Source organism: Eptatretus burgeri, chromosome 10, assembly GCF_056783735.1.
Source record: "Eptatretus burgeri isolate ZD-2024b chromosome 10, Ebu_testis_v1, whole genome shotgun sequence".
In the NCBI taxonomy this organism is placed as follows: Eukaryota; Metazoa; Chordata; class Myxini; order Myxiniformes; family Myxinidae; genus Eptatretus; species Eptatretus burgeri.
Genome location: NC_140970.1, coordinates 45,456,239 through 45,483,738, shown reverse-complemented (window position 1 = coordinate 45,483,738; position 27,500 = coordinate 45,456,239). Strand labels below are relative to the sequence as shown.

Sequence of the window (27,500 nt, the reverse complement as noted above, 5' to 3'; positions counted from 1 at the left end):
TCTCTCCCTGTCAGTGAGCTCCCATCCTGCCAACTGAATATGGTTGTGGGATGGTAAGGTGAATTGTCTGAGTCCAGCTCACTCAGTTAAATTTTGGTTAGAGGGGTGGGTGTAAAGTTGAGTATTTGGGTTAGCCCTCGGTTATGCAGGATCTGTGTTTACGTGTATATATAGTTTGGCGTGGCATGAAAACCACAAACACGTATGATTATCTGTTTAACACTAAACTGAAAGGGAGGAATGCCGACGTTCTTGAGGCATTATATGCTTATTGCGTCTCCCAACAGGCTAATAGACCTGAGCCTAGTTCTACTGCAATCTATTTTTGAATACCCTTTATCGCTGGTCTTTGCACTTTATGCCTTCCAACAATAAAGAAGATTCCTCTTGAGCTTCATCTGGGAATAAGGCATTGATAAATACTTGTGACCTTCTTGAGTCCACATATTGGGAAATTTTTTCCTCGTCCTCCTTATACTTCAGTTTTATGCCCATATAACTTATTTCCCATTGTGCTTACTAACTCGAGGAAAGTTTTGTTAAAGTTAATGAATCTAACACAGCCAGGTCCGTTCTATTCAGGTTTCTGTGCTCTGATGTGACGACAAGGGCAAGGCAGAAGCTGGGCACTCTGTGATGAGTGGCTCGCCTTTTGACCTCCGAGGAACTCTCCACCATATTCAGAGCTGAGGTCAGGAATGTGATGGAATGCTCACTCATGTTCTGGATGGAAAAATCCAAAGCAACACTTCAAGAAGATTTCCTGCTCCAGGACAGATATGTTCACTAAATTGTCTCATCACCATCTCAAATCGACTTTGTAGGCTCACCAATTAGGGTCCACAACAAATGTTGTTTTTTTTAACAGCGCTGCTCACATGCCAAAACCAGGAAAGGCGTGGGTGGGGGAGGAACTTAATTGGACCACTGAGTGGAATGCATTCATTGAAGCCATTCCGAATAAAGGGATGTGAATGAGTTGTCAGCATTATTTTCTCTCTAATAGACAGCTTTGGGATTCCCCTGACTTTCCCCTTATAGTGATATGCTTGACTTATGACCTTTCATATGTTTACAGTTGTTTGCGATAAATTGCATGTGAACCCATTGATGAAGGTGGTTTGTTATTAGGCGAATTCAACTCCCATAGCTCATTTGATTTGTTTTATATTTCATTTTAAATTTGAAGATTCCTACAGGCTAGAAATCTAAATATATGCTGTTGTGATTACATCTAGATAACGAATTCACAAGTTCTTAATCTTTATAAGTTGGCCTTCAAATAATTCCAAATGCAAGTGGTTCTTGTCAATAAGCCTAAAGTCATAACATTATAATCGGTCGATGGAGGAACGTCGCCCCCTCGGTGGTGATCATGATGAGCGTCCATGCTGACTCCCCCCTCGGTGGTGGCGACGAGCATCTCGACTGATCCTCCCCCCTCAATGGTGGCGACAAGCTTCTCATTTGTGCCTCCCCTCTTAGTGGTGGCGATGAGTGTCGATTGCTCCTCACCCCCTTTGGTGGTGGTCACGATTGGCATCTGCGCCCCCCCTCCACCCCCCCCCCCCCCCGTTAGTGACAGCGAAGAATGCCATGTTCATGAGTTTTTACAAATTTACATACCCAACACTTGACCCTGAGGTTTTGTGTTCTGCTGTTAACTGCAATCAATGGTCTGTATATCAGTAGCAAAACGCCGTATAATATATCATTTCACTACTTATTATCAAAACACGTAATTGTGATTACCGTGCCATGTACGAGATTTATTTGCGTAACAAGAATAATTACTGTAATATTTTGGACTTGAGGCACTGTCATTAGGGACCTTCTTGCCATATGCGATATTATGAACTGCGAAGATTAAATTGATTTACTGAGCTCGGATGTCATGTTATTAGCATCGTGTTTGGTTACCATTCCCAGTAATTGGGGGTGGGGATGGGGGAGGGAGGGGGAAAGGGGTGATAGGAGTTCAGCTTTATGCATGTGGACTCCTTGTTTACCTACTGCTCTGCTGGGGTTTTTTTTTTTTAATGCCTCCGCTGACTAAGTCGCCGGAGGCATTATGTTTTCTTGCTGTCCGTGTGTACGTACTGAACACTGGTTGTCCATACGTACGTACAGTGCCTGCAGAAAGGCTATACCATCTTTCCAAATTTTCACCTTTAGTTGCCTTGTTGCATTTAATCAGACTTTTTCCACCTTCATTTACACATCGCAACCCACAACTTCCAAGTGAAAAAGGAAATGCTACAAATTTCAGAAAATTGGCGACAAAAATTCAAAACTGGAATATATCTTGGTTGGATAAGTATCCAATCCCCTAAGAGAATACTCGGTGGAAGCATCTTTCACAGCAATTACAGCTCTGAGTCTGTTGGGATATGTCTCCACCAACTTTGCACACCTTCATTGGGCAATATTTGCCCATTCTTCTGTACAAAACTGTTTAAGCTCTGTCGAGTTGCGTGGGGAGTGTTGATGGACAGCAATCTTCAAGTCATGCCATAGATTTTCGATTGAATTTAGGTCAGGGCTCTCACTGGGCCACTCAAGGACATTTATCTTTTTGTTCCTTAACCACTCCAATGTGGCTTTGGCTGTGTGCTTTGCGTTGTTATCATGCTGAAAGGTGAACTTCCACCCCAATTTCAGCTTTCTTGCAGACAGCAGGTTTTCCTCTCGGATTTTTCTCTATTTTGCTCCATCCCTTTTCCCTTCCATCTTTTCAAGTGCTGCAGTCCCTGCTGATGAAAAATATCCTCACAACATGATGCTGCCTCCAGCATGCTTCACAATAGGGATGGTGTTCTTTGAGGGATGTGCTGTGTTGTGGTTGCGCCAAACGTAATGTTTTGCATTTCGGCCATAAAGTTCCTCCTTTGTTTCGTCAGAAGACAAAACATTTTGCCACATGGCTTCCAAATCTCTGGACTGCTTTTATTTTTTTGCATGCCTCAAACAGGAATCAAGGTGGGGCTTTTTTGAGTAATGGCTTCCTTCTTGCCACCCTACCATATCGGACAGACTTGTGGAGTGCTTGGGATATTGTTGTCACATGCACACGATGACCAGTCTTTGCTATTATGGCTTGTAGCTCTTTCAAAGTTGCCATTAGCCACTTGGTGGCCTCTCTGATCAGTCTCCTCCTTGCTTGGTCATCCAGTTTGGAGGGACAGCCTGATCTCAGCAGGGTCTTGGTGGTACCATACACCTTCCACTTCTTAATGATTGGCTTGACTGTGTTCCAAGGGATATTCAAGGCCTTTGAAATATTTTTATACCCATCCCTTGATCTGTGCCTTTCCACAACTTTATCCCGGAGGTATTTTGAAAGCTACTTGGTGCTCATGGTTCAGTCTTTGCTGTGAAATGCACTACCCAGCAGAGGAAACCTTCAGGTACAGCTTGTTTTTTTTTTTTACCTCTGCCACCAAATGTGAAGGAGGTTATGTTTTCACCCCTTTTTGTCTGTCTGTCTGTCTTTGTTTGTTTGTTTGTTTGTCTGTCTGCGTGCAGGATATCTCAAAAAGTTGTTGACAGATCCGTCTGAAATTTGGTGGGCAGGCTGGGTGTGTGACGAGGACGAACTGATTCGATTTTGGTGAAGATCCGGATCCGACGACTAGAATTTTTAAAGTGATTCTTCACCATTGAGAGATGGGAGCCAAAAATGATATATGTCACTGTGGTGGAAAATAACTCAATTTCAACAATGGTTCAGCATACAAAGTAGAATGTTTAATCACTACGTACGTCCACTTGCGGGAGAAAAACCCAGCAATGAAATTCTCAAAAAAAAACCACATTAATGCAAGCCCTATATATGAAACAGGGATGAGTGGGGGAAATGATTAAACAAGCAGGATAAAAGAGAAAAAGCTTTTCATCTGCGAAAGAGTAACTTTTCCCACAGTTCGAAAGCAAAATAACTGCTTTTTGCTACTGGGAAAGGAGTACAGCCAACCAGAAAAGAGCACAACAGCCCCTTCAAGGTTCCCCAGGGTTTGGAGGTACAGACAGTTACACAGATCAAGGGAGTGAATCATTACTTCGGCACGTTCTCAGAATTGATAAAGAACAACATTACATTGACTGGCGCTGCTCACAGAACCTCGGCAGCTCCCACAATGTGTCTACACAAAAAGCCATGCATTATATTCATTAAATATGTGAACGAAAGAAGAAATATCTAAAGTTATGTTTAATCACGCACTAATTGATATACTTAAGTTTCCTGAAACTTTTGCAACATTTCCAGGTTGTTACATCGTTTTAATCAAAAAATGATAAATTAATATCCCAAATCGATATCAATTGAAAGCAGATGAATGTTTACAGAGAGCAAATGTAATAGTATACATGGTTAATCAATGTTTACAAGGGAATGCTCTCAACGGCGGCATTTTACCGAAGTTCAAGGAATATTTTATAAGCGAGGAACATTGTTCGGTTAAAAATGTACTGAGCCCGATACGTTCTCCTGGATCAGGCATTACGTGGCGGAGGTATGCGCTCAACCGAGTGCCCTTCTAGTTTTATTCTGAAACAATCAGAATCACAACAATTTAACATAGGTAGGGGTCAATTAACTTGGTGTGTGATTTTGAAGGTGATTGGTTGCACCTGAGCAAATTTACAATTGCTCTGATAAGCGTGGTGGGCACTTATCCAACCAAGATATTCTAGTTTTGTATTTTTAATTAATCTTCTGAAATTTATAGAATTAGTTTTTCATTTGGAAGTTGTGGGTTATGACGTGTGTATGAAGGTGGAAATAAAATCGAAATTAATGTAATTTAATTCCAGGCTATAAGACAACAAAAGGTGAAAAATTTGAAAGGAGGTGTACACTTTCTATCGGCACTGTATGTATGTGTGTCCGTGCATGCTAATTTTCTCTGTTTTCTCTGCAACCGCTTCTCTGATTGATACGAAATTTTCACCATAGGTGTGACTACTCCTGTAAAATGTTCCAATGATAATTATGTTGTTGTAGGTCACTTTGTGTGGCTGCCATGTTGGAAAAAAAGGAAAAACTTTTGACCTCTGTCTCTCCGAAGCCATGCCATGGAAAAAATTGAAACTTTGCATATTTGAAGTACTCCCCATTGTAAACAAGGGTGATTTTTTGTTTGTTTGTTTGTTTTTGATAATTTCATAGTTTGCTACGTTATGACGTCATAACTGCATATGTTGAATGTTTTATCCGATTAGTACGAAAATTTTCCAAGGGTCATCTTGGGCTAAATTGTAATGAGAGGAATATATTTTGATGACATCATTGGTCATGTGGTTTGGCAGCCATATTTTTTTTAACCTAAAAACCTTCAAAAATCCTCTCTGAAACGGCTGAACAGATCAAGGCAAAACTGTAAAGGTATGATCTCCTGTCCATGAGGAACAAAAAGTTCTCCATCGATGATGTCCTTGGTCACATGGTTTGGCAGCTCTGATTTTTTGAGGACAGCTTGATCATCTTCTTCTCCAGAACAGCTTGATAGATCGAGGGGAAACTTCACCCACACATTCCCTAAGCCTTAGGAACACGAGGGTGTTAACTAATAATAATTAATAGGTCACATGGTGGTCTGGTAGCCATATTGGATTGAACGAAAAACTCTTCAACTGCTTCATTAATCGAAGTGAAACATCACAGTTATGATCTAGTAGTCATGGGGAGTACATGTTTAAAATGTCAACGTTATTGGATGCATGGTCTGACAGCGAGAATTATTTATTATTTTGAATTTGGATTCAGGGATTTAAATCAAACCAAGTACAATGATGGTGGATGTATAATGATGTAATAATGGGGGCGGAGGCATATCTGGCGACGTTGCGACATTGAAGAGTGCCCTTCTCGCTTTTATCTCACCTGGACTTTAGTCCGGTGAGCTTATGCGATCGAGCAGTGTCTGTCTGTCAGTCAGTCAGTGAGTCTGTAAATACTTCATTCATTATCGCTTGAACCAAAGGCACGATTTTGATGAAACTTGGCCACAAGCTTCACATCTGATGTCAAACTGCATCCAAATATGTGCACATTAATGGGTTTTATGGGGTTTTTAACCTCCCAAAATAGGTATTTGCTCTCTTCTCTGAAATTGCACACACACTTATTATGAAACTTGATCACAACCTTCATCACCAGAGATTTACCAAAGTGTATCAACCGCATCAAAATCTACACTCATTAAAGGTGTCTACGGGGGAGGGTTGGTGGGTTGAGGTTTTGACCCCACAAAATAGGTATTTGCTCTCTCCTCAAACTCCACACATGATTTCGATGAAACTTGACCACAACCTTCATCACTCATGATGTACCAACATTTGCTCACGGCATTAAAAAAAATCGTTTTGTATGGGGGTCTTCGGGTGGTTTTGCTCTCTTCACCGAAACCACACACTATTTCGATGAAATGCTGACCACAACCTTCATCATCCATGTTGTACCAAAGTTTCTTCATGGCATAAAAAAATCAGGGTCTAAGGGTGTCTGTGGGGGATTTGAGTGATGGTTGCTCCTAATCCAGGTGAACTTACGGACGCGTGGTCCTACTTTAAAAAAATTTTTTTTTTGAAATTCCTACAATGCCGCAACCATCTTTTGGTGAAGATCCGAATCTGGATCTGGATACTAGAATTTTAAAAAGCGATTCTTCACCATTGAGAGATGGGGAGAAAAATGATATATTGCACGATATCTCTCAAAGTTGTGGACGGATTCGGGCAAAACTTGGTGGACGCATTGGGTGTGTGACCATGAGTAATTGATTCGATTTTGGTGAAGCTTCTAATCTGAATCCAGAAACGAGACATTTATAATTTTTTTCAAAGTGATTCTTCACCATTTGGAGTGGGGCTAAAAACGATATATAGCATGATATTTCAAAAAATTGTGGCAGAGTTATGACAACTCGGTGGATGAGTTAGTTAGGTGACAAGATACCGACGATTACATTTTAGTACAGGTCCGGATTTAGATCCGGCCTATCGGTGTTCAACGGATACAAAACGTAAACTGTTCAACCTGGTCTAGGTATGCGGTCTATCCAGTGCTCTTCCAGTTAATTCTCTCATGGTATTATCTTTGCCTTTGATCCTTCTTTTAGATGAAATCTTCCTGAAGATGCACACTCGCGCACACGCACACACTTTACACATGCAAATGTGACATCCTCAGCACCTCCACCCTTTCGGTGGTGGCGCCAACCTTTGTCAGGACTTCTGCCTTGCCTAAAGACGTGTTCCAGGAACACTAGAAGATGTCCCAGGAACACTTTTCCCCCTGCACACTAACTTGCTCATATACTTAACACAAATACGAATTGACACGGTGGTGTCTCTAGAGAAAATCCAACACACAAACACGAATGTGAACACTTTCTTTTTTGTGAGCAGTGATTTCATGCTCATGGAGGAGCTTGTACCCATATCACATACACTACAGGAGACATCAGTGTACTTTCACATCAATTAGGATATGATAGACAATTCACAAACAAATTTGGTATTCCTGTTTTGAACCTGGGTTCATTAGCCAGGGGTTCAGATGGGAACATGATCAGGGCAACGCAAATTGATTGTAGGTCATTATTCCAAGTAGACTTTGCCTCACTTTTGTTGTGGCAGTTCCTTTAAATGTGGCTCCCATTGTGGTTGTGTGCATGTGTTAAATGGTGCTCCCACACCAGGATTGAGAGATATGTTCCATTTTCGGATTTCAGAGAATATAATCAATTTCAGATCAGCAGAAAGTGATGCAGCTACCATCTGTCTGTCACTATGATGGGGGTACCAAAAGGAAGTGAGTTTTCCAGAGCAATGGAGATGTTTATGTAGACGAGGAACAAGATTGCGGTCAAGACCCTAATTGGTGCACTCCAGCCTCTACTAGAAGAGGAGAGGTGAGGAGACAAGAGGGCTGCATTGTTAGAGGCTAGTAGGGTAAGAATACTGATTCTGGCTCACTTTTCCCCATGTAAATGAATGGGGGATTTTCAGCAATTCATATTTTTTTTCCTTAAAAATAAACCCCCTTTTTATCCTAAGGTATATTTATTTGTCTCCCCTTTTAACTTGGAGGTTGAACCTCATTGAATTGAACACCTGGGGGTTGAACAGCTCACTCATTGAACCTATAAAGATTTGTTCATTCTCAAATTCCTTCAATAGTTTAATTTTCTTTGCACAATAATCCCCATCTAAAATATTGACAAACAAAACATTTGAATCTTTATATTTTTTAAGATACCCCATTTGTGCCATTACGAAATGATAAACTTCTCTTAATGCTCTCATCTGGCCACCTCCTGAGCCACATATCATTTTGAGATTATAGTAAATTGTTTTTTCATTGTTCAATTGATAACCATCAAAGTTTTCAGTCCATTCAAGGATATTCATTTTTTTCTTTACATCCTCTAACTTACTAGTTTTTAAATTAATTCGCTTATTTGTTTTATTTACCTTTGTTTTAGTTATTTTTTCAATAAGACTTATTTGATATTTTTCACATTCATTATGTTTTCCATTTATATACCAAGACTGAGATTTTCTCCACTCTTTAGTTTGATTAATACTTGGTTTAACCATTTATATATTGTGAAAAAACGCGGCGGTAGCCCTTAAAAACCCTAACCCATCTTCCCATCGTTAAAACATAATCTATTTTATACACTCTATCATACAATATCCATATGGAACACAATCTATTCCATTATCTAAAATAAATCTCTTATCATCAAAGGCTCCTAATGCCTTTTTATTTACTTCTTCACTATATATGTTATGTTTATAACTTCTTATTGTATTCATTTTCCTATATTCTTCTTTCTTATTCATCAAACAATTATAATAATTTCTAAAAGTTATTGATTTCTTTATTACATATTTCTTTATTCCCTTTAACCTCTTATCAATCTGTTCACCATACTTATAAGCATATGCCTTTGCTCTCAATCCAATAAACTCACTCATTACTTTTCCACCCAACTCATCCTTAAACTTACCAATAACCTTTTCATTCTTTTTGGAAAATAACTCACTCTTCTTGCTGAAATTACTTGTATCATATACTCCAATATTTTTCTTCATATCTTCATAAACATCATCAGTTTTTATATTCAGGATAAAACTATCAGTATCCATATACAACAATGAAACATTTTCACCATACTCTTTCTTTAAGTCATTATACAAATAATCATACATCAATATCTTTGATAAATCAAGAACTGCTGTTCCAATATAAATTGGTTTATCCATTACAATACTTTCCTTTTTCATATGAATTGCAGAAAAGTTCTCTGAAAAAACCTCTTCTCTCTCAAAACTTGGTTTATTTATCAATCTCGAAGCTTCTTTCCAAGATGTTGCGAATCTAATGTTTTGCCTGTTTCTAACATTTTCCATAGTCTTTCCAAATACAGCATTATTCATTAATTTATAAAAGTCCCCTTCAAATTTTACTTTTGTATTTGCTCTCATATCTGTATTAAATTGAATATACTTTTTCACCCAAGGACTTTGTTTAAATTTTAAAACTCTATGAATTTTAGCTACTCTCAATCCTTCTCTCAAAAACTGTTTTAAGCTTCTCTGATGTAAAACATATCCCTCTTTATCATAGAATGTTGTTAATAACTTTTCTGTTGATTTGCCTTTAATATTAAAACTTTTATGATAATCACTTAACCATTCTTTCTTTGGAGTTTCTTTCTCACATGCAAAAGGAAGATCTTTATGCTTATTATGAAGATCACTCGGGTACCTCAAATCAACTTCAAAATAATAACCTTCTTCTTCGTCATTCAATTCCTCTTGAGAAGAAATAACAATATTCATCAAAGCCTTTTCATAATCCTTTTCTTCCACCCACTCTAATTTACCATAAGGCAGAGATTGAGACATTGCCCATCCATACAAATTATTAGCATCAAAATACATCAAATAATTACTATCTTTTTCACTATCATAATTTGGAAGATATTTATTATTTGCTTTAGCATATCTTTTTGAACATACTTGTGATATTCCACCTCTCTTGGACTTCTCAATCATCAAAAGCATATCCACATCACTGATTAAATCTATATCTTGTTTTGTCATTTTCAACATTGCACTCCAAGCTAAACCAGGAGCTGTGAAATAGTGGGCAGGATCTAATCCATAACAATTTTTATTATGACAGAGTGATCTAAAAGCTTCAAACACATCAGCTAACAATAAAACATCTGTTTTTAGATATAAATCGTGATATTCTCCAAGGTTCTTTATCTTAAATATTTTCCATATTTCTTGTGCGTGTTTATATTCCTTATCACTTATCTCTTCTTCATAAAGGTTATTATAGAAACTTTCTTTTGAAGGAAGTTGTGTTTCTTTAAATCTCATAAATGAATCCATATAATCATAAGGATAAATTCCCTTACTTGTAAGAATTTTCTCTTTACTTTGAATTTCATTCCTTGTTTGAATTTCCTCTCTCGTAAGAATTCCTTCTTTAATCAGAATTTCATCTTTAATCTGAATTTCCTCTTTAGTTCGAATTTTCTTTATAATTAGAATTTCATCTTCAGTTAGAATTTCTTCATTAATTAGAGTTTCCTCTTTACTTTGAATTCTCTCTTTAATCTGAATTTCCTCTTTAGTGAGAATTTCCTCTTTTGGAAAGAATGAATTAAGATTTGGAAAAGAGTCCATGGAGCTTAGATTTGATGCGAGGTAGGCTAGTGGTGTTCCCATAAACTTGTAAGAATCTAAAAACCTAATACGAGTTAAAGGTTTTGTGAATATCATTTTTGAAAATGAAATATACTTTTGACTTGTGTTTGTTATAGCAGAAATATTCCCTGGTGTTTTTGAAAGTTCATTTATAAATAGATGTGTATCATAGTTGGCGCTGTTGTGAAGAAAGACTGGAATAAAAGAAGGTAATTTATAATTAAGATTACAACAGGAATGAGCGGGACCTCTATATTTACCAGTAAGATGACAATGGTCTCTAACTTTAGACTCCTTAATTTCCCCCTCACAAATATGACAGATATTGTTCATTCTAAATTCTAATTTTTCTTCTTTGGTTAATTTCATCGGTTCATTTGTTTCTTTCATTAATTTAGTGAGTCTTATACAATCCTTTTCTAATCGTTTTACAAACTCTTGTGAAGCATTTTTTCCACGATAATGTTCAAGTTTGTTATACTTTTCTCCAACAGATGATTTGATATAATAACAGAAACCACAAGGAATATGTTTTTGATATTTATTTGTATATGGTTCTTTTGGATTAGGAGAAGCAGTATTTATCTTTTTAAGGATACATTCAAAATCAGCGTATATCACAAATGGGTGCATGATAGATTTATTATAATCTTCAAAATAAATCTTTTCACCAGGTTTAGGCATTGTAATTACAGCTGATTTATGATTACTACAATATTTTGAATGTTGTTCTAATCGTTCTTTTGTATGAAATGAATTAAGACATCGCTTACAAGGATATATTTTGTTTGCTGTTCTGAATACCTGAGAAGAGATTAATCTTGATAAATTATTGATGTATGTGTAATGTGAATTCTTTCCAACACTAAAATATAAAAGGTCAATGTGTGTTTCTTCATTTTTATAGTTGTTTGAAATTTTTAATATTTGAACTTTGTTTGTATCCGTTAATCCATATACATTAATAGAAAGATTATTCTTTTTCTCAAATTTAGGAATATCTGTTAATGGCATTGGGAATTTAAAATCTTTAATGTCCAAGGTATTCTCATATTTCATATATTGTTTTACTCTTTCTGAATTACATTTTGGTGGATGTAAGTGAGCAAGAACAGACCAGAGAAAACATTTATTATCATTGTTCTTAATATTAACAACTGCCTTCTTTAGTTTTATTTCTTTTGGTAATTCAATATAAGAAGAAGCTTTAAGAGGGTTTGATTTTAGAATGTGTATATCTAAAAAGATGATTTTTTAATATTGAATCCACTTCCTACCACTGTATTATCAACATCCTCCTCTTGTCTTGATAGTTCTTCATAAACCCCACTATTCAAAAAATCTTGAAATGATGTTATAAAATGAAGATCTGTTCTCATATAAGGAGTTTGTTCTTCATCTTGTCTTTTCATATTCATTTTCACTCCCATATAAAACTTTAAAGTTTTCATTTCTTTTAATGTCTTTTTAATAAATTTTTCAACATCGGGTTTCACTATTTCAATTGATTCAGCTATTGATGATGGACCGGGTTCTCCAAATTGAAAAATCCTTATTTTTATATGCCCTTTAAATGCCCCATCAGTGTTTTCAATATAATAGTCTCCCTTTACTTTAAACTCATTTTTCTTGTGTTTTTGTGATTGAAGATGTTGATTATAACTACTCTTCAAAACATCCTTTGAACAGATATCACAATGTTTTCTTTCCAACTCAAGAGGAGATATTTGATGAAATAGATTAAATGTGTGTTTGTTGGTTCGGAGGTGTTTTCTATAATGTTTATATTTGTGATTACAAACATCGCAGTACGTTGTATTCACCATATTTATAGAATAAAACTTTGCTTAAACTAAAATTTTCTTGATGAAAATTTCGTTTAATTTATAGGTGAATCTGTGCTTAAAAACATTTTATCCTCCAACTTTTTCACTTAATAAATACAATGTTTCAAGACACAAAAGACAAGTTTCAATCAATCTCTTCATCTGTTAAAGATACTGAGAAATATGTCAAGGATGTAAAATTGAACAAAGATAAATATAACAACTATTGGATAAAAACTATTATGGTAAATAATATGAGTTCTTCAATTTCCTTCAGTGGAAGGGCTTTTAGTATACCTGGTAGAACATCAATTAAAGTATCTCTAACAAAAGTTTCTCCTCTCCTTCTAGTAATATATTCAAAACTAGAAAAAGCAATGAAACAAGAAAAAGTATCAAAGAACAAAAACCTTATGGATGAAGCTTTAGAAAGAAAAGATAAGACCATCTGTAATATGCAAGGAGAAATTTGTATTTTTTTCAACAACCCTAAAGATGTAAATCTTGATGAAATAAAGGATGTTAATATATCAGGTGAAATGACATTTCGTTCAATAGTAGTTAACGATAATTTTAAAATTACCTTTAATATAAAAAATGTTGTCGTTGAATCTGATAATGAAAAAAAGTATATCGATATCGATGGTAATATACAACTGAAAGTATAGATGAATTTCAGTTTAAGTAAAGTTTTACTTTATAAATATGCTAGACTTTCCTGATTCTCCATATGACAATTTTGAGAATTGTCCTGCGTGTGAAAGACGGGGATTAAACACAGAGTCAAAAGCCTATAAACAATGTATATTCTGTGATTATCTTCTAATTAATGATAATAAAAAATATAAAAAGGAAAATAATTCTTTTAGATTTACACCAAAAATGAATTACTTTACAAGATTGATTAGAGAAATGAATGTAAAGTATGAGGATGATAACACACCTTTCCTTACAAGGGAAGAAACTGAACGTATAAGAGAAATGTTCAAAGGATTGTTGTTGTATATTATTCATGGATGTAATTTTCAGGGAAATATCAACACAAGATATTGTATAAATAAAATAATGGATTATCTTGAAATTAAACCTGAACTTAGGATAAAATATAGTGTTTCTAAAAAGCCAATAATAAATTAAATAACCTGTTTTTCAAATATATAAATGAATGATTTTTTACCTATTTGGGAAAATAAGATAAAATTTAACAACCATAAAAATCTCCCAAATTCATTAAGATGTCTCATAGTTGGTTCAAGTGGATGTGGAAAAACCTGCTTACTTTTAAAAATGCTCCTCACTCCCAACTTTTTAGATTATGATAATTTAATAATTTTCACAAAGTCGAGTTTTCAACCAGAGTATCAACTACTCTCACAAGGTTTTAATGCTGGTCTTCAAAAGAAGATATAATAGGTTTATTTAAACGTCAAAAAACCTAAATGATTATAACATTGAAGATATAATTCAACTATTTTGTGATACACAGAGATGTAAAAAGAAATCAAATCTTATAACTTGTATTCTTAGTGATAATACGGATGATATACCGTCTCCCCAAGATTTGGATAAATCAAAAAAGAACCTCGTTATCTTTGATGATTGTGTTAATGAGAGAAACCAAACGGTAATGGACAGCTACTACACAAGAGGGAGACATTCTTCTTGTAATTGTATTTATCTTAGTCAATCGTACTTTCAACTTCCTCGTCGTTCCATCAGAAACAATGCTAATACTTTTATTTTATTCAAGTTAAATTCAATAGATATCAATAATTTTTGGAGAGATAATTGTTCTACATTATGTAGTAAAAAGAAATTTGAGGATTATATGAAGCACACGACTGAAAAATATAAATATATTGTTGTGAAACAAGATGAGATATTAAGGGATATATTTTTTGTTTTATAAACAATTACATATATAAATGACAACTATTATTATAAATCTTGTGGGTAAATCTGCTTCTGGAAAAAACTTTCATAAATCAAGGTTCTTGTGTAGTACAAATGAGAATATTGTAAATTTACTTAAAAAACACCCCGTGATACGCATTGTATCAACAACAACTAGAGCAATAAGACCTGGAGAAGTAAAAGGTGAAGATTATCACTATATTTCAGTGGAGGAACATATGCGATTGAGGAATGAAGGACAAATATTTGAGGAGGTTTCTCTTGGTACAACAAAATATTCACATTGTAAGAGTGAGTTAAAGAAACTAAAATCTGGTGGTGTTGGGATATTAGAAACTAATCCAGAAGGAACGAGACAAATTATTAAATATCTGAGCGGAGTGAAGATTTTATCATTCGGTTTTGATGTTGATGAAGAAACTCAACACAAACGTATGAAAAGCAGAGATGCAAGGATTAGTGAAGAAGAAATTACAACTCGCATTAATGTTAATAAAGAATTTGATGAAATATTTAAAGAAAAGGATTTATTTGAACACATCTACTTGAATGATGAAGAAAAGGAAAATTTCCCTGTTGATCTTTACAATTCATTAAATGATATTTTACAATAAATAAATGGATACAAAAGAAAGAGCAAGAAGATTTAAGGAACATCAAGAGTTGGTTTCAAAAGTTGTAAAACAACAGGAAGACATAAAGAAGAAACGCAGACAGAAACTAACGGGCGAAGAAGCATTTGAAAAAAACAAGAGAAATTTTTTAAACCACTTTTAAAAACTTCCCAAGAAAAAATGAAAGATGTTTCCACAGTTCCCACAGTAGAATATACTCCTAGAAAGCTTCAAATGTTAAAAGATTTCAGTCAAATGACGGAGGAAGAATTAGAGCATTTAGGAGAATTAGAATATGATGATGAAGGTTTATTTCAACAACTGGAAGAGATTAATCAACCCCTGATTATATTGTGAATGCTGTTCAAAACAATGAATATTCAGCGGATTCAAAAACCAAAGCAGGACTCATTCCAACAGAACAACCAGCAATATTTCTTCTTGTTCAAGAAAAGGTATTGATATTTAATGATGAATTAAGGTTCTTAAGTTCTGCTCAACCCCTGTTAAACTAACTCCGAGATTAATGTTTCTTCTCACAAAAGATGGAAGACAAGGTTCAACTGTGAGGGATGAATCAAAGTATATTGATAAACCATTGGATATGGAAAATAATGATGATAGAGTATATATTGATTTGCTGAACACTCTAAATTATAAGGTTATTCTTTCTGGTAAAAGTAGGAAGAATGAGAAGGAGAAACACATTATTCAGGCTTTAAGTATCCTTGGTTCAGGTATTAGTTTTCTTCCAAATGACCCATCGCAATTAGTTAATAGACTGTTATTGTTGTTCGGCAGTAAGAAGGCTGGAAATAACAATTGTTTTAATGAAGCATCAGCCATTTTAGACCAGTTGATGAACATGAAAATAATTAATAAATCTCAATATAAAGACATTTTATCTCATATTAAATAAGATGAGAAGCACAATCCTGAGTTTTAATTTCACAACAAGCGACCACACATCTTCATTCCCATACCCACTACAACTTGACACAACAAAAGAATATGAGGCATCTTTATTGTCCATGGAGACTTATAATACCTTATTTAATATAACCGAGAAAAATGACAAGTTTAGTTATAATCCGGGAAGTGGATACAAAACGATAACAGTCTCACCCGGAGCATACGAGATTTCTCAAATATCTTCCGAAATTGCTCGTCTTATGAAAGAACAGGGTGATGAACCAAAAAATATTGTTATAAACATTCAAAAACATACTTCAAAATCAACGATTAAAGTTAAAAATAACTACAAGGTTGATTTCACAATTGATAATTCATTTAGAGAGTTATTAGGTTTCTCCTCAAAAAGATTGAAACTAATGGGACGTTTTACAGTGATAATGTCATTCAAATATCCTCAGGAATAAATTCGGTGTTAATTCACTGTGATTTGATTGATGGTGCTTATAATGATGGATTAAAAACAAATACAATATTTTCATTCAGCGCATACTCAACCCCAATTGGTTATAAATTCAATATGGAGCCTAAAAATTTGGTTTATCTACCTGTGTCAGGAAAAACCATACACAGAGTAAATTTTAGGATAACCGACCAAGATAATCGTGTGATTTCTTTTAATGGAGAAGTTATATCCATCAGAATTCACCTACGTGAAGTTTTTCAATAAATAAATACGATGGTTATTGTGAGGAAGCACGAGTTGGGAAAATATAAAATAATTACAGGGGATGGGATGTTCCTTTCCCGTACTACAAGGGTGAAGGTATGTATCTTGGTAGAGGATACTATAAACCTAAGAGACAAAGGGGTGTTGGACATCAATTTAGAGGAGATGGGATAATTGATACTCTCATGGGTATTGGTTCAACTATTCTTAAACATAAAGACCTAATTGGTTCAACTGCTTCTGCTGTGGGAAATGTAGCAGGTGCTGTAAAGAGTATAAAAGATGCTCAGAAAGAATCTCATAAATTACAAGCAATAAAAGAAATTAAGAAAGGTAAAACTCAGTTGTCCCCCAAGAACGACAGAAAATAATTCAAATACTTGGATCAGGGTTTCAAAAGTTTTAACATCTTTTTTCCTAAATAAATACAAGTATGGAAGCAATTGATAGTATCTATGATTTGGATGATACTATTATTATCTCAAACTCCACTAAAAAAGAAGATTACTTCAAGGTAAATGCAATAACTGGAACAGACTGGAATACAAATGGTACAAAAAGTTTTGAAATAAATAATCAACAAACCTATTTGAATCTCTCCGAAAGTTTCTTGTTGTGTAAATTTAAATTCACTAAGGCTGGGAATAACACAAACGCTACACTTGTAAATGATTTCTTCTGGAAAATGTTTGATAGTGTGCGATTGTATATTGGAACACAAGAAGTTGAAGCGGTTGATTATGTCTCTGCTGTATCTGAAATGATGAAATTTACACTCTATACATTCAGTGATAGAATGGGAAAGGGGTCTGTCGAAGGTTTTATTCCTGATATGTCAACGGGAACAAACACAGACCCTGGATATATTCAAAGGAAAGGAATGTATAATGATGATACAAAAGCAGAAAATAGTTTTACTGTGGCAGTTCCTCTTAAAGGTATATTTGGATTTTGTGATTATGATAAAGTTCTGTATGGTCTTAAAATTAGATTTCAACTACAAAGGAATGATAATGAAAATAGATTGCTTTTTGGTGTTGGTAATGCTTTTGGTGATCAGAATAAATTTGTAATTGAGGAGATGAGTTGGTATATCAGTGAATATACTCCTAATCTTAAAACAGAAGAGATGTTGAATCGAAGACTTAACTCAAAGAAACCACTCAGTGTATCATACCTCAAAAGAAGATGTCAACACGTTAAACTCAATCAAACTACTTACACGTGGAATTTGGGTGTTCTGGAAGGAAAGCCACGATATCTGTGGATGATTTTTAAAAAGCCAGATGGTGATACTGCGACTGATAAGAATAATGCATTGAGTGATAATGCTAAGGTGAAACAACTTCGCGTTTCTCTAGATGGAACATTTTATCCACGAGATAGATTGGAAATTAATTGGGAAAAAAATGATTTTGCTGAAGCATACAAGTCTTACCAAAAGGTGTGTGAAAGTAATGGAAATAAAGAACCTATTTTGGATATGACAGCATTTAAAAGTTTGTATACAATCTATACGTTTGACCTGAGCGCTCAAAAAGAAACTATAAAGTCTAATCGAGTGGATACTTCCCTATACATTGAAAGAGGAGAGAGTGAAGAAGTTGATACATATTGTTTGCTTTTGGAAGAAACAGAATTGCAGATTAATACAGATAATGGTGTGATGATTAGTCTCACATAATTTTTTGTTAAATAAATGAGTGGCAAAGTACCAACTGGGGTATATGTTAATCAAATCAATCTTCATAAACTATCATCTTGTGTTCAAAATCAAAAGCCTTGTACGATTAACGTTAATACAATTCAGAGAAAAGGAGCAGTAAGAATTGATGTTTTGCTCACAAGAGAACAGATTAAAATCTTGAATGACACTGGCTCACTTAAAATTAAAATGACAAAACCAATGTTGAAAAAATATTCAATAAGAGAGACGAGTGGAGGATTTCTCCCATTTCTAATTCCTTTATTTGCTGGTTTAAGTGCGGTTGGAGCATTGACGGGTGGTATTTCAACAGCGGTCAAAACTGTCAACGAAAGGAAGGCTCAACTCCAGGCTCAAAAAGAATTGGAAAGACATAACAAAGAGTTGGAGAAACAAATTCGTGGAAGTGGTGTAATTGTAGATTTTGCTGAAAAACTTGAAGGTCTGCCTGATAAAGCGAGATTGTTAGTTGGAGATATGCTTTCTTCTATAGCACAAGCAGGTGTAAAATTAACGAAAAGAGGTAATGGATTATATCTTTCTAATAAATAAATGAGCATTGATGAGTGGTTGAAAGAATTTGGAAAGAATACAACATCAAATTTACAACTTGCCAAATATTGTAAGAAATTAAAAATTCATAATGTGGTTATTTGTATGAGAGATGAATTAACAAATGTGTCGAAACATACAAAGAATATTATTATGAACTTAGAAGATAATGATGGGAACGGTTCTCATTGGGTTTGTATTTTTAATAGTCAAGACAAATATTATTTTGATAGTTTTGGTCTTCCACCACCTGTTGAAGTCATAAAATTCTTACAGAATGGTGTTTATCAAACATTTCAAGTCCAAGAATTAAATTCCAAGTGTTGTGGTCAATTATGTCTATATGTGTTATTTCAACTCAACAAAAATAAAAAATTTTATGATATTATTTTTAATCTAATATAAATGACTTATGTTGGTAAAGATGGTTCTATCTTTGGTGTATCTCAAGAACTGGATATTGATTTATCAAATTATTACACAAAGGCACAGGCTGAACGACATAAATATAATATAAACAAAAATATTAACATGAAAAATGCTTATAAATTAAAAAATTATCCAAGCCCGACTGACGCGAATGACTTGGTGAGATTAAGCGATTTATCACAATATATATACTTAAATAAAACGGCTGTGTATTCTAAAGATACAGAAGTGTTGATATTATCTCCAGGTCATACAGAATTCACAGTTCGAATTAAAATAAATTTTTATAAAGAAGGGCGTATCGTTTGTATGAGAATAGAACAATGGGGGTATGATATGAATGATTTAGGGTATAATTGGTCATTTAAAATTAACCTCGAAGACCTGGAACAATTAAATCAGTCTCGTAAGGAAGAATATTATCCACTTGGTATCGAGAATGAGTTTTGTGGAGCCACGATTAGTAAACAACAAATAAAAGAATTTAATAAGGGTAAATATAATAATGGTTTTGCCCTTGTTTATCTCATGAAAACAGAAAAAACAGGATTATATATAATAAGTAAGGAAATACAAAATGATTTAACTATGGGAAGATGGGGAGGTGTTTCGTGCCATAATATTATTCTAACATATATTTCTAATACATAAATGACAGCAAGAAGGCTTCAAGAAAATTATCATTTCTGTGTTCAAGCATACCTTCAAGAAAAGGGTATTCGGTATTTTAATAAATATGTTCTACAACATAAGAATGAGGTATTTTCAATAAAAGATTGGCATTATGCTGATGTTGATAAACCGACAACTTTAGATTTAATTAGAATGTTAAATAATGAAAAAATTATAAGGTTAAGAAAAGGTAAGGCTCTTTTAGAAATTCAAAAGAAATTTTATTGGTTTCCTGTTGTAAAAAAAAATTATTTTGGATACAGGAATAACAAGAAATCCTGATGAATATATGTATAATATTCTATGGGGTGTAAACGATTCAAGTATAGTAAGGGATGAGGAAGGAGTTGAAGAAGAGAGGGAAGAGGAGGAAAAGGAGAAGGAGGAGAGAGAGAAGGAGGAAAGAGAGAATAGAGAGAGGGAGGAAAGAGAGAAGAGAGAGAGGGAGGAAAGAGAAAGAATGAATAAATATCAAAATATGGAAACCAGTGAGATTCAAAAAAGAATAGAGGTATTAAAGAAATTAACTCATCTCACCAGGGAGGAATACAAAGAATTAACAAGTCTATTTGCAATACTTTCAACAAAACTATTAGCATCGTCAAGCTATTCATTTTAATTCAAGCTTTTTCTTAAATAAATGGAGGAGAGAGTGAAGGCATTTCTAAGGATTCTTTATGTTTTAAAAATTAAGATTCAAATGTGCATGTTGGAAACTAAAAAGGTTTTTGCACTCTGCAGAATTTTTTCTCATAAATAAATGAGTTATTGTCTCAAATGTAAAAAGAAAACTAATACTAAAAATATTTCATATATTAAAAGTAAAAATAACAGGGTTATACAAAAAGGTATATGTTCGGTGTGTGGTTCAAAAAAAAATCAATTTATCTCCAAACACAAACTCGGAGGAGATATACAAAAGTTTTTATCAGGAAGTAAATTTACAACTACTGGAATACCAGGGGAATTACATCTTCCAGGATATTCTTTCTGTGGTCCAGGCACAAACTTGGATAAAAGATTAGATGAGGCAGATAATCCTAAATCCTGGAGTAAACCAATCAATAGAGTTGATGAAGTGTGCATGAGACACGATATTGATTATGGGAATACCACAACGTTGGAAGAAAAGCATGAAGCCGATAGAGAAATGTTGTATAATTTGTCTCTGATACAAAATCCAACCTTGAGAGAAAAAGTTGATAGGTTCATCGTGAAGAAGATGATTAGTGCTAAATTGAAACTTGGACTTGGAAATTCAAAAAACTTATAGGCTCTAATGATGCCATTAAGACTGAAGAGCAATTAGCTGATGAATTACATAAACCAATATTCACAAAGTTTCAGAGAAGGAAAGTTTATTCCAAGGAAGTATATTATATCTGGTCTGCTGATTTGATTGAACTCAATAATGATAAGGGGTACAAGTATGCTTTAACCGTTATTGATTTGAGGAGTAGATATGTGTGGGTTGTCCCTTTAAAAAACAAAACAGGTAATACTCTTATGTTAGCTTTTCAACAGATATTTAATAAAAGTAAGAGAAAACCTAAGAAATTGTGGACTGATGAGGGTAGAGAGTTTTATAACAAGACATTTATGAATTTTCTAAAAAATAACAGTATTACATTATACAGTACCTTTAATGAAGGGAAGGCAGTTGTTGTTGAACGTTTTAATCGTACCTTAAAAGAGAGACTATATAAAAAATTCACACAACTCGGTTCACAACAATGGTTATCTTTTATTCAGGATATTGTGGATAAGTATAATGACACGATTCACACGTCAACGAATATGAAGCCATCAGAAACATTTACAAAATTAAAATATGAAAAAGAGATTAATGTCAGAAAACCTAAGTTCAAAGTTGGTGATATCGTAAGAATATATAGGTGGAAATCTCATTTTGAAAAGGGTTTTACTGAACGATGGACGAAAGAACTTTTTAAAATTGTTGATGTAATAGATACAGTTCCTTGGACTTATAAAATATATGATTTGGAAGGGGAAGAGATTTTAGGTTCATTTTATTCACAGGAATTACAAAAGACAAAACTAAGCAGATAATACACCTTTGTGGACACTAGAGGGACAAGTCCGAGGTGTATAACAGTATATAATGTGTGTCAAGGGGGACGTTCTTAGATCTGTGAACCCCAAACACAGAATCCTCAACTGAATAGTCAAGGCTTAACTTTGTTTGTGTGTGTGTGCAATGGGAGCAATAGGTTGGCGCTTCACTCCCTCCTACTATACACCGTTGTGGACACTCGAGGGCCAAGTCCGAGGTGTATAACAGTATATAATGTGTGTCAAGGGGGACGTTCTTAGATCTGTGAACCCCAAACACAGAATCCTCAACTGAATAGTCAAGGCTTAACTTTTGTTTGTTGATGTGTATGTGTGTGTGTCCCAACCCTCACATTCAAAATCTCAACCCCAACTCAATCCTCGCCCAACACAATGTCTTTTTCAAAATGAGATTTCCACCTATATATATATATATATATATTTTTACGTTTTTTTTCTTCTTCCAATTCTGTCTTTTAAGGCTTTCAGGTTTGATGACGTAGAAAGGGGGAGTAAGCCTGCACTTTCTTCCCAGAACTTTCTTGATCTTGCTCCCATCAAGCACCATCCGACAAAGAACTACATCGATAGGTTTAGATCCCAAAGAGTGATAGCAACTCCAAAAGTCTCCAAAATATAAATAAATAAAATAATAATAATAATAAATAAATAAATAAATAAATAAAAGCCCCCAAAAAAGTTTCAAGTGTCCAACATAAACCCAACTTTCCAAGTCTTCAAGGTATAACCACATTCCCGTTGAGTTTCCAAGATATGTATCACATTGTGAGTTATCAATCCAGAACCCACATTTCAAGTATTCAAAGTAAAACCAACTTACAAAGTCTCTTAAGGATAACTCATTTACTGATTTTTTCAAAATTTGTGAGTCTCCAAGGTAGGACCCATATTTAGAACCATCTTGGCAGAACCCTTTTCCTGAGTCTCCAAGGTAGTTATTTAAACCATCAAGGCAGAACTCATTTACTGATTTTTTCAAAATTTGTGAGTCTCCAAGGTAGGCCCCATATTTAGAACCATCTTGGCAGAACCCTTTTCCTGAGTCTCCAAGGTAGTTATTTAAACCATCAAGGCAGAACTCATTTACTGATTTTTTCAAAATTTGTGAGTCTCCAAGGTAGGCCCCATATTTAGAACCATCTTGGCAGAACCCTTTTCCTGAGTCTCCAAGGTAGTTATTTAAACCATCAAGGCAGAACTCATTTCTTGATTTTTTCAAAATTTGTGAGTCTCCAAGGTAAAACTTGTATTCTGGCTCATCAAGGTATAACTTGTTCAGTGGGTATTGTCTTGATAACTCACAATGAGTACTATTGCTGTAAAACTCTTTTTCAGGATTTTGCTGGTCTCCAAGGTATAACTCTTTGGTTGGGTCATCAAGGACAAACTCGTTCTGTGGGTCTTGGTCGCTCATAAGGTCTTCAACCAAGCCAACAATTTCGCCCCAAGTTGTAGCAAAAGCAGTATTTTAATTTCGTATTTCAGACACAATTTCCTGTGAGAGAAAATAATAATGTATTAATTAAGTTATTTAATTATTAAATGAGTATGCTTCAATCAAAGTTTGAAAATAGGAAAATAAAAAATCTTACCTCAATAGATAAGAGGTTTGAATCCAGTTCATCAACTTGAAGGTTTAGTTCCATAGAAGACAGAGAGTTCCAAGGAACACCAAAGTCATCCCACTCAAGGTCTTCAACCAAGCCAACAATTTCCCCCCAAGTTGTAGCAAAAGCAGTATTTTCATTTCGTATTTCAGACACAATTTCCTGTGAGAGAAAATAATAATGTATTAATTAAGTTATTTAATTATTAAATGAGTATGCTTCAATCAAAGTTTGAAAATAGGAAAATAAAAAATCTTACCTCAATAGATAAGAGGTTTGAATCCAGTTCATCAACTTGAAGGTTTAGTTCCATAGAAGACAGATAGTTCGAGACAATCACACAAAACACCATTGCCAGCAAAAACAAATGTTTAAAATGGAGCCTGGGTTTGAAGCTTTTATAGAGAAAGACTGGTGGGTGTGGTTTCCTTTGGAAATTCCCTGGGCAAGCCTAGGCAAGCCTTCATTGGGAAATTTTTCAAAACCATAACATCCTGTAATTTTCTAGTGATTTCTTTGTGAGTCAGAGATGAACTGGAAATGATGTAAGAGTGGGCGGGGCTTAGCAAAAGTAGGCGGAGCTTAGGAAAAGTGGGCGTGGCTTAGAAAAAATACCTTATGAAAAGTGGGCGGAGCTTAGCAAAAGTGGGCGTGGCTTAGAAAAAAACCTCATGAAAAGTGGGCGGAGCTTAGCAAAAGTGGGCGGGGCTTAGGAAAAGTGGGCGTGGCTTAGAAAAATACCTTATGAAAAGTGGGTGGAGCTTAGCAAAAGTGGGCGGGGCTTAGCAAAGTGGGCGGGGCTTAAAGAAAAGTGGGCGGGGCTTATTGAATACCTTGTGGAAAGTGGGCGGGGCTTAACAAAAGTGGGCGGGGCTTAAAGAAAAGTGGGCGGGGCTTAACAAAAAATAACCTGTGGCTCAGGAGGTGGTCAAACAAGAGCATTAAGAGAAGTTTATCATTTCGTAATGGCACAAATGGGGTATCTTAAAAAATATAAAGATTCAAATGTTTTGTTTGTCAATATTTTAGATGGGGATTATTGTGCAAAGAAAATTAAACTATTGAAGGAATTTGAGAATGAACAAATCTTTATAGGTTCAATGAGTGAGCTGTTCAACCCCCAGGTGTTCAATTCAATGAGGTTCAACCTCCAAGTTAAAAGGGGAGACAAATAAATATACCTTAGGATAAAAAGGGGGTTTATTTTTAAGGAAAAAAAATATGAATCGCTGAAAATCCCCCATTCATTTACATGGGGAAAAGTGAGCCAGAATCAGTATTCTTACCCTACTGAGGCTCAACTGTGTGAGTAAAGGCATTCAGAAAAGCCAAGTATGAAGACATATTTATATGTTTGAAGAGCTTGGCAAGCAGTGCTGGATGCCACTGTGTCAAATGGCTAAGATATTTCCAGGGAGATGGTCCTGACCTCTTATTTGTGATTTTGGGTCTTTGACCATTGCAGAGAGGCAGCAGCAGTATCATCCAGAGTTGTGACTGGGATGAGATCCAAACTGGTCAGAGATAAGGTTGTTTAAAAAGAGGAAACGATGTCAACAGCAATGATGGATTCCATGATTTTGCCTATAATTGGAACTAAGCTTTCTCACCCCTATTTGAGGGGATCTGTTTTTGCACCCTCCTTGGGAATTGGAGTGATGTTTGATAACTTCCAAGCAGATGAGGGGCGGCCAAAGATGACAGGCTGAATTGCTCAGACAAAGGCGAAGCAAGAGCAGCAGAGCAGGATTTAAGAACTGGTGCCATTGGGGCCTGTCGTCGATGAAGAGTGATGCTGGAAAGAACTTTCTCAACCTTCTTTGGTGTGATCAAGACAGTGCGTGTGAGGGGGGTGACATGGGGACAGAATGTGATGAGTTGGGTCCATGAGATTTGGAGGAAAATGCTGAGTTGAGACATTTTGACATGTCAAGAGCATAATCTGACATGATGCTGTTTTGGCTGAGGGAGGAGATGCAAGTGCAGTGTACACCAGAGATAGACTTGGCAAAGTTCCACCTGGACTTTAAGGAAGGAACCTGGTTCGAGAGTTCATTCTTGAGATGAGGAAGAATGTTTTCTGACTTTACTAATGATGGACACACTTATTGCGAGCCTTATGGAGTGCCTTCCATATTGAGAAAGCAAGTTATTTTACTGCAACTGCGGGAGTTCTCCAAAGCAGTGTTTTGCTCCCAGTTTTGTTCCGAGTCTACATAAACTACCTCACCAATGCTCTGGAAAACCCTCTCTTCCTTTTTGCAGATGACTCCACATTGTGTCATACAGTATCCCCATCCCACTCATTAGCAGACAGCAGTGGCGTCTCACTCTGCTGATCTGGAAACTCTGGTCTGATAAATGCAACATGTCCTTCAATACTGCATAATCAGTCTCACCCTGTCATTCCAGAATGACCATCAAACAAACTCATCTCTTTCTCAATTATCTACTGGAAGAGGTTCAATCTCTTGAACTTCACATTTTGATGGTGAAACTTCATGAACTTCATGAAGTCTCACCATCAGTCATGACCTTTCCTGGATTGACCACAAAGCAGAGCTGGATTCCTGCTGTCCGTTATGGGCTGGTGCTCCAGTAGCACAACTGTCTCTCCTAGATTCTGTGAAGTTGAAAGCTCTCCAAGTTATTGGAATCTCCTGAGATGAGGTCAAAGCACAAACTCTTACATCGCAAGCAGGTCGGTGGTCTCTCGGTTTTCTCCCGTCTAATCTCCAGCATTTCTTCCTCTGCTCTCTCTCAGTCCTCTGACCCTCCCCAGCAACTGCAGGAGGCATGCGTTCTTCAATTAATCTCCTTTTGGCTAGACTTCCAAAATGTGGGCTCACTCCACACCTGAACTCTTTTATTATTTATGTCACCCGTGCATGGATTCACTGGAGATTAGACTTCACTCGAGGACTTCAAGCAAACAGTGCACTACCATGTATTGTTATCCCCAGTTCGAACCGATCATATTTATGACCCAATTAACCTTTCCTAACTGAACCATTTTACTTGCTTGTTTCCATTTCCTCCACTCTTCTGTCTCCTTTTTTCGATTTCGTTCATTCCCTTGATGCTTTTCCCACTGTCAGTTATGTCTTGCTCTTCAATGTGCCTCAGAGAGACAGAGACACAGACACAGACACGGACACGGACACGGACACGGACACGGACACGGACACGGACACGGACACGGGCACGGACACGGGCACGGGCACTCGGGCACTCGGGGACTCGGGGACTCGGGGACTCGGGGACTCGGGGACTCGGGGACTCGGACACACACAACTCTCACCACAGGACTTATGCCATTTAACCTTGCTTCAATAGCCTTGGCAGTGATGAGATAGATGACAGCAAAGCCGGAGAGGAGAGGGGAGTTGTGTGTGTGTGTGTGTGTGTGTGTGTGTGTGTGTGTGTGTGTGTGTGTGTGTGTGTGTGTGTGTGTGGGGGAGGGGGTTGAGGGAATATATATATATATATATATATATATATATATATATATATATATATGTATGTATGTATATGTATATATGTATCTGTATGTATGTATATGTATATATGTATCTGTATGTATGTATGTATATGTATATATGTATCTGTATGTATGTATGTATATGTATATATGTATCTGTATGTATGTATGTATATGTATATATGTATCTGTATGTATGTATGTATATGTATATATGTATGTATGTATGT

General features: G+C 35.5%; 1 protein-coding gene and 1 long non-coding RNA gene across 3 annotated transcripts in view; one reads left to right on the top strand and one right to left on the bottom strand.

The window, feature by feature from the left end:
• SUCLG2 (succinate-CoA ligase GDP-forming subunit beta) overlaps positions 1–27,500 on the top strand; it is a 255,054-nt gene that overhangs the window by 63,551 nt on the left and 164,003 nt on the right. The gene's annotated exons all lie outside the window — the stretch shown is intronic.
• On the bottom strand, positions 21,813–25,060 carry LOC147018460 (uncharacterized). Its single transcript, XR_015062401.1, has 3 exons — positions 24,049–25,060; positions 23,775–23,951; positions 21,813–23,677 (listed from the first exon to the last, which is right to left on the bottom strand). It is a non-coding gene; the product is annotated as an uncharacterized LOC147018460 (long non-coding RNA).